The sequence below is a fragment of the Bolinopsis microptera genome, chromosome 6 (assembly GCF_026151205.1).
Source record: "Bolinopsis microptera isolate Bmic1 chromosome 6, MBARI_Bmic_1.0, whole genome shotgun sequence".
NCBI lineage: Eukaryota > Metazoa > Ctenophora > Tentaculata > Lobata > Bolinopsidae > Bolinopsis > Bolinopsis microptera.
In genome coordinates, this window is record NC_087077.1 from 5,244,600 (window position 1) to 5,253,656 (window position 9,057).

Sequence of the window (9,057 nt, forward strand, 5' to 3'; positions counted from 1 at the left end):
ACTCAAATGCAACTTAATATTCTCGGTAATTTTTGTAAGGAGTGGGGCATTGAAATCAATGAACTCAAAACTCAAGCAGTCATCTTTGGTAAGAAAGCGTTAAAACAGGACGTACAAAACATCAAATTTACACTCAACGGATCTAATCTTGAAATTGTCGACAGTTATTGTTACCTTGGATTTGAACTTCATCAATCGGGTCAAGTGCAGATCGCTCAACAAAACCTTAAAACCAAAGCAATGCGTGCATTTTTTGGCCTGAAAAGGGTTGTCATGCGATCAAAGTTATCTTTTAAAGCACTCCTTACACTGTTCGACTCTCTCATCAAGCCCATTTTATTATATGGTGCTCCAATATGGACACCCACTAGTACGATCAACAAATCTCTTTGCAAAACGATTAACTCGACAGAAGCAACCGCTACTAACTTACTTAAAAAAATCAGCGCCTCTCTGCAAGAAAGAGTGCATATTTCATTCCTAAAATGGGCATTGGGAGTCCATCGTAAAGCATCAAATGTAGGTGTATGGGGAGAGACAGGGAGAATTCCTCTGATTTATCAATCAATTCGCTTAACATTAAATTACTTCAAAAGGTTAAATACAAAATCAAAGTCGAATTCGTTTGTAACTGCAGCCGTAAAAGAACAAAAATCACTAAACTTACCTTGGTATCGATACATAAAACCACTCCTTGAACTAGATGAAATTTACAAACTAGATCACGTAACCGCGCACCGAATTCTCAATACAAATGCAGCCAACAAAGCCAAGCCCAACCCTGTAAGTGATCACAAATTATTAAAAGACTCCCTCAAAAATCAGTCAAATTTTAGTCAATGTATCAAACCACTATGCAGCAAAAAGTATAGAATTCCTAACATCATCGAAGCTCTAACCAATCAATTTAAAAAATGTTGGGAATATCAGAAATCTACTTCTTCTAAACTCTCATTCTATCACTCAATCAAACACACCTTTAAACGAGAGCCCTACTTACACTTATGCAAAGGCTTCTCTCGTCGTTATAGCACCACAAAACTTAGAATCAGCGCCCATGATCTCCATATTGAAAAAGGCAGATACTCCAACACACCCCGTGAGCAAAGACTATGTGCTTGGTGTCAATCAAGTATGGGCGTCGAGACCATCGAAGACGAGTCACATGTTCTCTACATATGTGACTTGTATTCAAAACAGAGGTCGAAATTAGTCAAAAATCTTTCTCAAATGCCACTCATTGAAATAAGCACTAAAATCACCGACTCAAGCAATATCAATGAAACAAATCTCAAAGTCCATCTTATGGAAATTCTGTCTCCTAACTCAACTGTAATTCCTCAAAATCACCAGAGTCTCCATATTCACTGCCACCGTTCACTTAATATTCAACCAGACACCCCACAGTATATTCAATTTCAAGAAAGGCGCTCCTATGCTGTCAATTGTGTGTGCACTTATTTCCTTCGCTGCTCCGAAGAGCGATATAGCTTCACCGAAGATATGCGTCAACGTAATTCAAATGCACGAAACTTAAACAATTTTACTATCAACTTGGTGAGAACCTCGCGAATTAGTCATAATTAAGATTTAAGGATAACCCTGGCCCTGACTTCAAGGAAAGATGAATGTTTTCATTAATCTCTGTACAATTATGACGGTCCATGATAATGGATCTATAATTTAATTTTAATCCTGTGTAATCCTGTGTAATCCTGTGTAAATCCTACCACCATCAATTAACTGACTTATTGGTTTCTGGGCAAAACTTTCATCCAATCTGTCAAATTTGTGCCCAGAAAATTTAATATTTGAAAATGGGACAGACTTTTGAAAATACAACTTTTCGTTTTGTTAAGCTTTCTGCTGCGGGCTTCCTCCGACCGAAATATAAATTCCAGCATCTCAATTGTGTCATATTCCATCTATGATTGAATTACTAATTGGTTGCGGGTGAAAAAATCAGTCAAAACTATAAAATTTCGGTCCTGGAAATTTCAGCTTCAAAAACTGAAAATGGGACAGAGATTGGGAAAATATGATTTTGAAATTTTATTCGGGATTTTGACTCCAGTAACTCAATTCGGTTTCATACCACCATCAAATAACTGATTAATTGGATTCTGGGCAAAACTTTCATCCAATCTGTCAAATTTGCGCCCAGAAAATTTAATATTTGAAAATGGGACAGACTTTTGAAAATACAACTTTTCGTTTTGTTAAGCTTTCTACTGCGGGCTTCCTCCGACAGAAATATTAATTCCAGCATCTCAATCGGGTCATATTCCATCTATGGTTGAATTACTAATTGGTTGCGGGTGAAAAAATCAGTCAAAACTATAAAATTTCGGTCCTGGACATTTCATCTTCAAAAACTGAAAATGGGACAGAGATTGGGAAAATATGATTTTGAAATTTTATTCGGGATTTTGACTCCCAATAACTCAATTTGGTTTTATACCACCATAAATTAACTGATTAATTGGTTTCTGGGCAAAACTTTCATCCAATCTGTCAAATTTGTGCCTAGAAAATTTAATATTTGAAAATGGGACAGACTTTTGAAAATACAACTTTTCGTTTTGTTAAGCTTTCTGCTGCGGGCTTCCTCCGACCGAGATATAAATTCCAGCACCTCGTGTCATATTCCATCTATAATCGACTTACTAATTGGTTGCTGGTGAAAAAATCAGTCAAAACTATAAAATTTCAGTCCTGGACATTTCATCTTCAAAAACTGAAAATGGGACAGAGATTGGGAAAATATGATTTTGAAATTTTATTCGGGATTTTGACTCCCAGTAACTCAATTTGGTTTCATACCACCATCAATTAACTGACTAATTGGTTTCTGGGCAAAACTTTCATCCAATCTGTCAAATTTGTGCCCAGAAAATTTAATATTTGAAAATGGGACAGACTTTTGAAAATACAACTTTTCGTTTTGTTAAGCTTTCTGCTGCGGGCTTCCTCCGACCGAAATATTAATTCCAGCATCTCAATCGTGTCATATTCCATCTATGATTGAATTACTAATTGGTTGCGGGTGAAAAAATCAGTCAAAACTATAAAATTTCGGTCCTGGAAATTTCATCTTCAAAAACTGAAAATGGGACAGTGATTGGGAAAATATGATTTTGAAATTTTATTCGGGATTTTGACTCCCAAGTAACTCAATTTGGTTTCATACCACCATCAATTAACTGATTAATTGGATTCTGGGCAAAACTTTCATCCAATCTGTCAAATTTGCGCCCAGAAAATTTAATATTTGAAAATGGGACAGACTTTTGAAAATACAACTTTTCGTTTTGTTAAGCTTTCTACTGCGGGCTTCCTCCGACAGAAATATAATTCCAGCATCTCAATCGTGTCATATTCCATCTATGGTTGAATTACTAATTGGTTGCGGGTGAAAAAATCAGTCAAAACTATAAAATTTCGGTCCTGGACATTTCATCTTCAAAAACTGAAAATGGGACAGAGATTGGGAAAATATGATTTTGAAATTTTATTCGGGATTTTGACTCCCAATAACTCAATTTGGTTTTATACCACCATAAATTAACTGATTAATTGGTTTCTGGGCAAAACTTTCATCCAATCTGTCAAATTTGTGCCCTAGAAAATTTAATATTTGAAAATGGGACAGACTTTTGAAAATACAACTTTTCGTTTTGTTAAGCTTTCTGCTGCGGGCTTCCTCCGACCGAAATATTAATTCCAGCATCTCAATCGTGTCATATTCCATCTATGATTGAATTACTAATTGGTTGCGGGTGAAAAAATCAGTCAAAACTATAAAATTTCGGTCCTGGAAATTTCATCTTCAAAAACTGAAAATGGGACAGTGATTGGGAAAATATGATTTTGAAATTTTATTCGGGATTTTGACTCCCAGTAACTCAATTTGGTTTCATACAACCATCAATTAACTGACTAATTGGTTTCTGGGCAAAACTTTCATCCAATCTGTCAAATTTGTGCCCAGAAAATTTAATATTTGAAAATGGGACAGACTTTTGAAAATACAACTTTTCGTTTTGTTAAGCTTTCTGCTGCGGCTTCCTCCGACCGATATATAAATTCCAGCATCTCAATTGTGTCATATTCCATCTATGATTGAATTACTAATTGGTTGCGGGTGAAAAAATCAGTCAAAACTATAAAATTTCGGTCCTGGAAATTTCAGCTTCAAAAACTGAAAATGGGACAGAGATTGGGAAAATATGATTTTGAAATTTTATTCGGGATTTTGACTCCCAGTAACTCAATTTGGTTTCATACCACCATCAAATAACTGATTAATTGGATTCTGGGCAAAACTTTCATCCAATCTGTCAAATTTGCGCCCAGAAAATTTAATATTTGAAAATGGGACAGACTTTTGAAAATACAACTTTTCGTTTTGTTAAGCTTTCTACTGCGGGCTTCCTCCGACCGAAATATTAATTCCAGCATCTCAATCGTGTCATATTCCATCTATGGTTGAATTACTAATTGGTTGCGGGTGAAAAAATCAGTCAAAACTATAAAATTTCGGTCCTGGACATTTCATCTTCAAAAACTGAAAATGGGACAGAGATTGGGAAAATATGATTTTGAAATTTTATTCGGGATTTTGACTCCCAATAACTCAATTTGGTTTTATACCACCATAAATTAACTGATTAATTGGTTTCTGGGCAAAACTTTCATCCAATCTGTCAAATTTGTGCCTAGAAAATTTAATATTTGAAAATGGGACAGACTTTTGAAAATACAACTTTTCGTTTTGTTAAGCTTTCTGCTGCGGGCTTCCTCCGACAGAGATAAAAATTCCAGCACCTCAATCGTGTCATATTCCATCTATAGTTGACGTACTTATTGATTGCTGGTGAAAAAATCAGTCAAAACTATAAAATTTCGGTCCTGGACATTTCATCTTCAAAAACTGAAAATGGGACAGAGATTGGGAAAATATGATTTTGAAATTTTATTCGGGATTTTGACTCCCAATAACTCAATTTGGTTTTATACCACCATAAATTAACTGACTTATTGGTTTCTGGGCAAAACTTTCATCCAATCTGTCAAATTGGTGCCCAGAAAATTTAATATTTGAAAATGGGACAGACTTTTGAAAATACAACTTTTCGTTTTGTTAAGCTTTCTGCTGCGGGCTTCCTCCGACCGAAATATTAATTCCAGCATCTCAATCGTGTCATATTCCATCTATGGTTGAATTACTAATTGGTTGCGGGTGAAAAAATCAGTCAAAACTATAAAATTTCGGTCCTGGACATTTCATCTTCAAAAACTGAAAATGGGACAGAGATTGGGAAAATATGATTTTGAAATTTTATTCGGGATTTTGACTCCCAATAACTCAATTTGGTTTTATACCACCATCAATTAACTGTTTAATTGGTTTCTGGGCAAAACTTTCATCCAATCTGTCAAATTTGCGCCCAGAAAATTTAATATTTGAAAATGGGACAGACTTTTGAAAATACAACTTTTCGTTTTGTTAAGCTTTCTGCTGCGGGCTTCCTCCGACCGAAATATTAATTCCAGCATCTCAATCGTGTCATATTCCATCTATGATTGAATTACTAATTGGTTGCGGGTGAAAAAATCAGTCAAAACTATAAAATTTCGGTCCTGGAAATTTCATCTTCAAAAACTGAAAATGGGACAGTGATTGGGAAAATATGATTTTGAAATTTTATTCGGGATTTTGACTCCCAATAACTCAATTTGGTTTCATACCACCATCAATTAACTGACTTATTGGTTTCTGGGCAAAACTTTCATCCAATCTGTCAAATTGGTGCCCAGAAAATTTAATACTTGAAAATGGGACAGACTTTTGAAAATACAACTTTTCGTTTTGTTAAGCTTTCTGCTGCGGGCTTCCTACGACCGAAATATTAATTCCAGCATCTCAATCGTGTCATATTCCATATATGGTTGAATTACTAATTGGTTGCGGGTGAAAAAATCAGTCAAAACTATAAAATTTCGGTCCTGGACATTTCATCTTCAAAAACTGAAAATGGGACAGAGATTGGGAAAATATGATTTTGAAATTTTATTCGGGATTTTGACTCCCAATAACTCAATTTGGTTTTATACCACCATAAATTAACTGATTAATTGGTTTCTGGGCAAAACTTTCATCCAATCTGTCAAATTTGTGCCTAGAAAATTTAATATTTGAAAATGGGACAGACTTTTGAAAATACAACTTTTCGTTTTGTTAAGCTTTCTGCTGCGGGCTTCCTCCGACAGAGATAAAAATTCCAGCACCTCAATCGTGTCATATTCCATCTATAGTTGACGTACTTATTGATTGCTGGTGAAAAAATCAGTCAAAACTATAAAATTTCGGTCCTGGACATTTCATCTTCAAAAACTGAAAATGGGACAGAGATTGGGAAAATATGATTTTGAAATTTTATTCGGGATTTTGACTCCCAATAACTCAATTTGGTTTCATAGCACCATCAATTAACTGACTAATTGGTTTCTGGGCAAAACTTTCATCCAATCTGTCAAATTTGTGCTCAGAAAATTTAATATTTCAAAATGGGACAGAATTTTGAAAATACAACTTTTCGTTTTGTTAAGCTTTCTGCTGTGGGCTTCCTCCGACCGTAATAAAAATTCTAGCACCTCAATCGTGTCATATGCCATCTATAGTTGACTTATTAATTGCTTGCGGTTGAAAAAGTCTGTCAAAACTATAAAATTTTGGTCCTGGAAATTTCATCTTCAAGAACTGAAAATGGGACAGAGATTGGGACGATATGATTTTGAAACTTTATTTGGGATTTTGACTCCCAGTACCTCAATTTGGTTTCATACCACCATCAATTAACTGACTAATTGGTTTCTGGGCAAAACTTATATCCAATCTGTCAAACTAATTGTGTTCAGAAAATTTAATATTTGAAAATGGGACAGACTTTTGAAAATACAAATTTTAGTTTTATTAAGTTTTCTACTGTGGGCTTCCTCCGACCTCCATCAAACTTCCAGCACCTCAATCGTGTCATATGCCATCTATAGTTGACTTACTAATTGGTTGCGGGTGAAAAAATCAGTCAAAACTATAAAATTTCGGTCCTGGACATTTCATCTTTAAAAACTGTAAATGGGACAGACTCAGAGAATGGGACAATATGGTTTTTCAATTTTATTCGGGATTTTGACATCCAGTACCTCAATTTGGTTTCATACCATTATCAATGAACTGACTTATTGGTATTTGAGCAATAAATTCATCCAATCTGTCAAATTTGTGTTCAGAAAATTTCATAGTTTAAAATGGGACAGAATTTGGAAAATATGAATCTTCGTTTTGTCAAGATTTCTGCAGTGAGCTTACTCCAAGTCCAACTGAAATCAAACTTCCAGCAACTCAATCGTATCATTTGTGTAGTGTAATGTAGTAAGCTGTTTGCAGCAGGTCTTAGGCTTGTTAGTTTTTAGATCATTTAGTATATTCTAGAATTACTATTAGTGTTGAAAAACCGTTAGAGTTAGCGTTAGATTAGATTAGGTTAGTGTTGTAGATTAGGGAGGTCACGCGGTAGTCAGGTTAGTTAAGTAGGTTGTATTATTGGACAGACTGGGCCGCGCGGTGTCACGTGGTTCGCCATGTGATGCCACGTGACCCAGTGCTGGTAAGTCTCGTCTGCCCCGTTACGCTCAGTTTTTTCGAGTGGCTTGCTTGGTGAAGTTTAGAAAATTACCACCGCCGAAAAACGCTGTAACGTGGCACACGAGTCACTAGTCTTGGTATATTGAGATTATTGTATTTATTACCCTATTTATTACCCTTCGAGACTTATTGTTCGAACCCCCTGTTTCCTTTGTTCTTACATAGCTTAGGACTCGATCACGTCATTCGATCTTTTAAAGTTGTACGGCACTCAGAAGCATGTAAGAGTTAAAGTATCTTTATTACCGTAACTAGAGTTTTCGCCGTATTCCTCAACAGAGCACGTGTAGTTGCAGAGCTAGAGAGTTACAGGTAACCGGGTACGAGACTTCGATATCGGACCCGTTTATCTCTTAAGTACGATTTACGACACTTTCCTATCGTAACTGTACTCCTTATTTACCCGTGTACGCCACTTCGCTACCGTACCTTTGTGAGCAGGCACTGTAGACCATTGGTACGCCCCGGAAGGACTGTTCTGGTACCTAGCCTACATTATTTTACACATTTGCCATCTATAGTTGATTGACTATTGGTTTTGGGTGAGAAATTGAGTAAAAACTGTAAAATATCGGTCCTGGCAAATTTCATCTTCAAAAACTGAAAATGGGACAAAGAATGGGACAATATGGTTTTTAAAATTTTCTTCGGGATTTTGACATCCAGTATTCCAATTTGGTTTCATACCATTATCAATGAACTGACTTATTGGTATTTGAGCAATAAATTCATCCAATCTGTCAAATTTGTGTTCAGAAAATTTCATAGTTTAAAATGGGACAGAATTTGGAAAATATGAATCTTCGTTTTGTCAAGATTTCTGCAGTGAGCTTACTCCAAGTCCAACTGAAATCAAACTTCCAGCAACTCAATCGTATCATTTGTGTAGTGTAATGTAGTAAGCTGTTTGCAGCAGGTCTTAGGCTTGTTAGTTTTTAGATCATTTAGTATATTCTAGAATTACTATTAGTGTTGAAAAACCGTTAGAGTTAGCGTTAGATTAGATTAGGTTAGTGTTGTAGATTAGGGAGGTCACGCGGTAGTCAGGTTAGTTAAGTAGGTTGTATTATTGGACAGACTGGGCCGCGCGGTGTCACGTGGTTCGCCATGTGATGCCACGTGACCCAGTGCTGGTAAGTCTCGTCTGCCCCGTTACGCTCAGTTTTTTCGAGTGGCTTGCTTGGTGAAGTTTAGAAAATTACCACCGCCGAAAAACGCTGTAACGTGGCACACGAGTCACTAGTCTTGGTATATTGAGATTATTGTATTTATTACCCTATTTATTACCCTTCGAGACTTATTGTTCGAACCCCCTGTTTCCTTTGTTCTTACATAGCTTAGGACTCGAT

General features: G+C 36.0%; 2 protein-coding genes across 3 annotated transcripts in view; one reads left to right on the forward strand and one right to left on the reverse strand.

Annotated features, from left to right (window-relative positions):
• Positions 1–9,057, forward strand: part of LOC134816708 (serine/threonine-protein kinase Tao-like) — a 585,630-nt gene that overhangs the window by 465,470 nt on the left and 111,103 nt on the right. The gene's annotated exons all lie outside the window — the stretch shown is intronic.
• LOC134816709 (probable basic-leucine zipper transcription factor F) overlaps positions 1–9,057 on the reverse strand; it is an 82,511-nt gene that overhangs the window by 18,356 nt on the left and 55,098 nt on the right. The gene's annotated exons all lie outside the window — the stretch shown is intronic.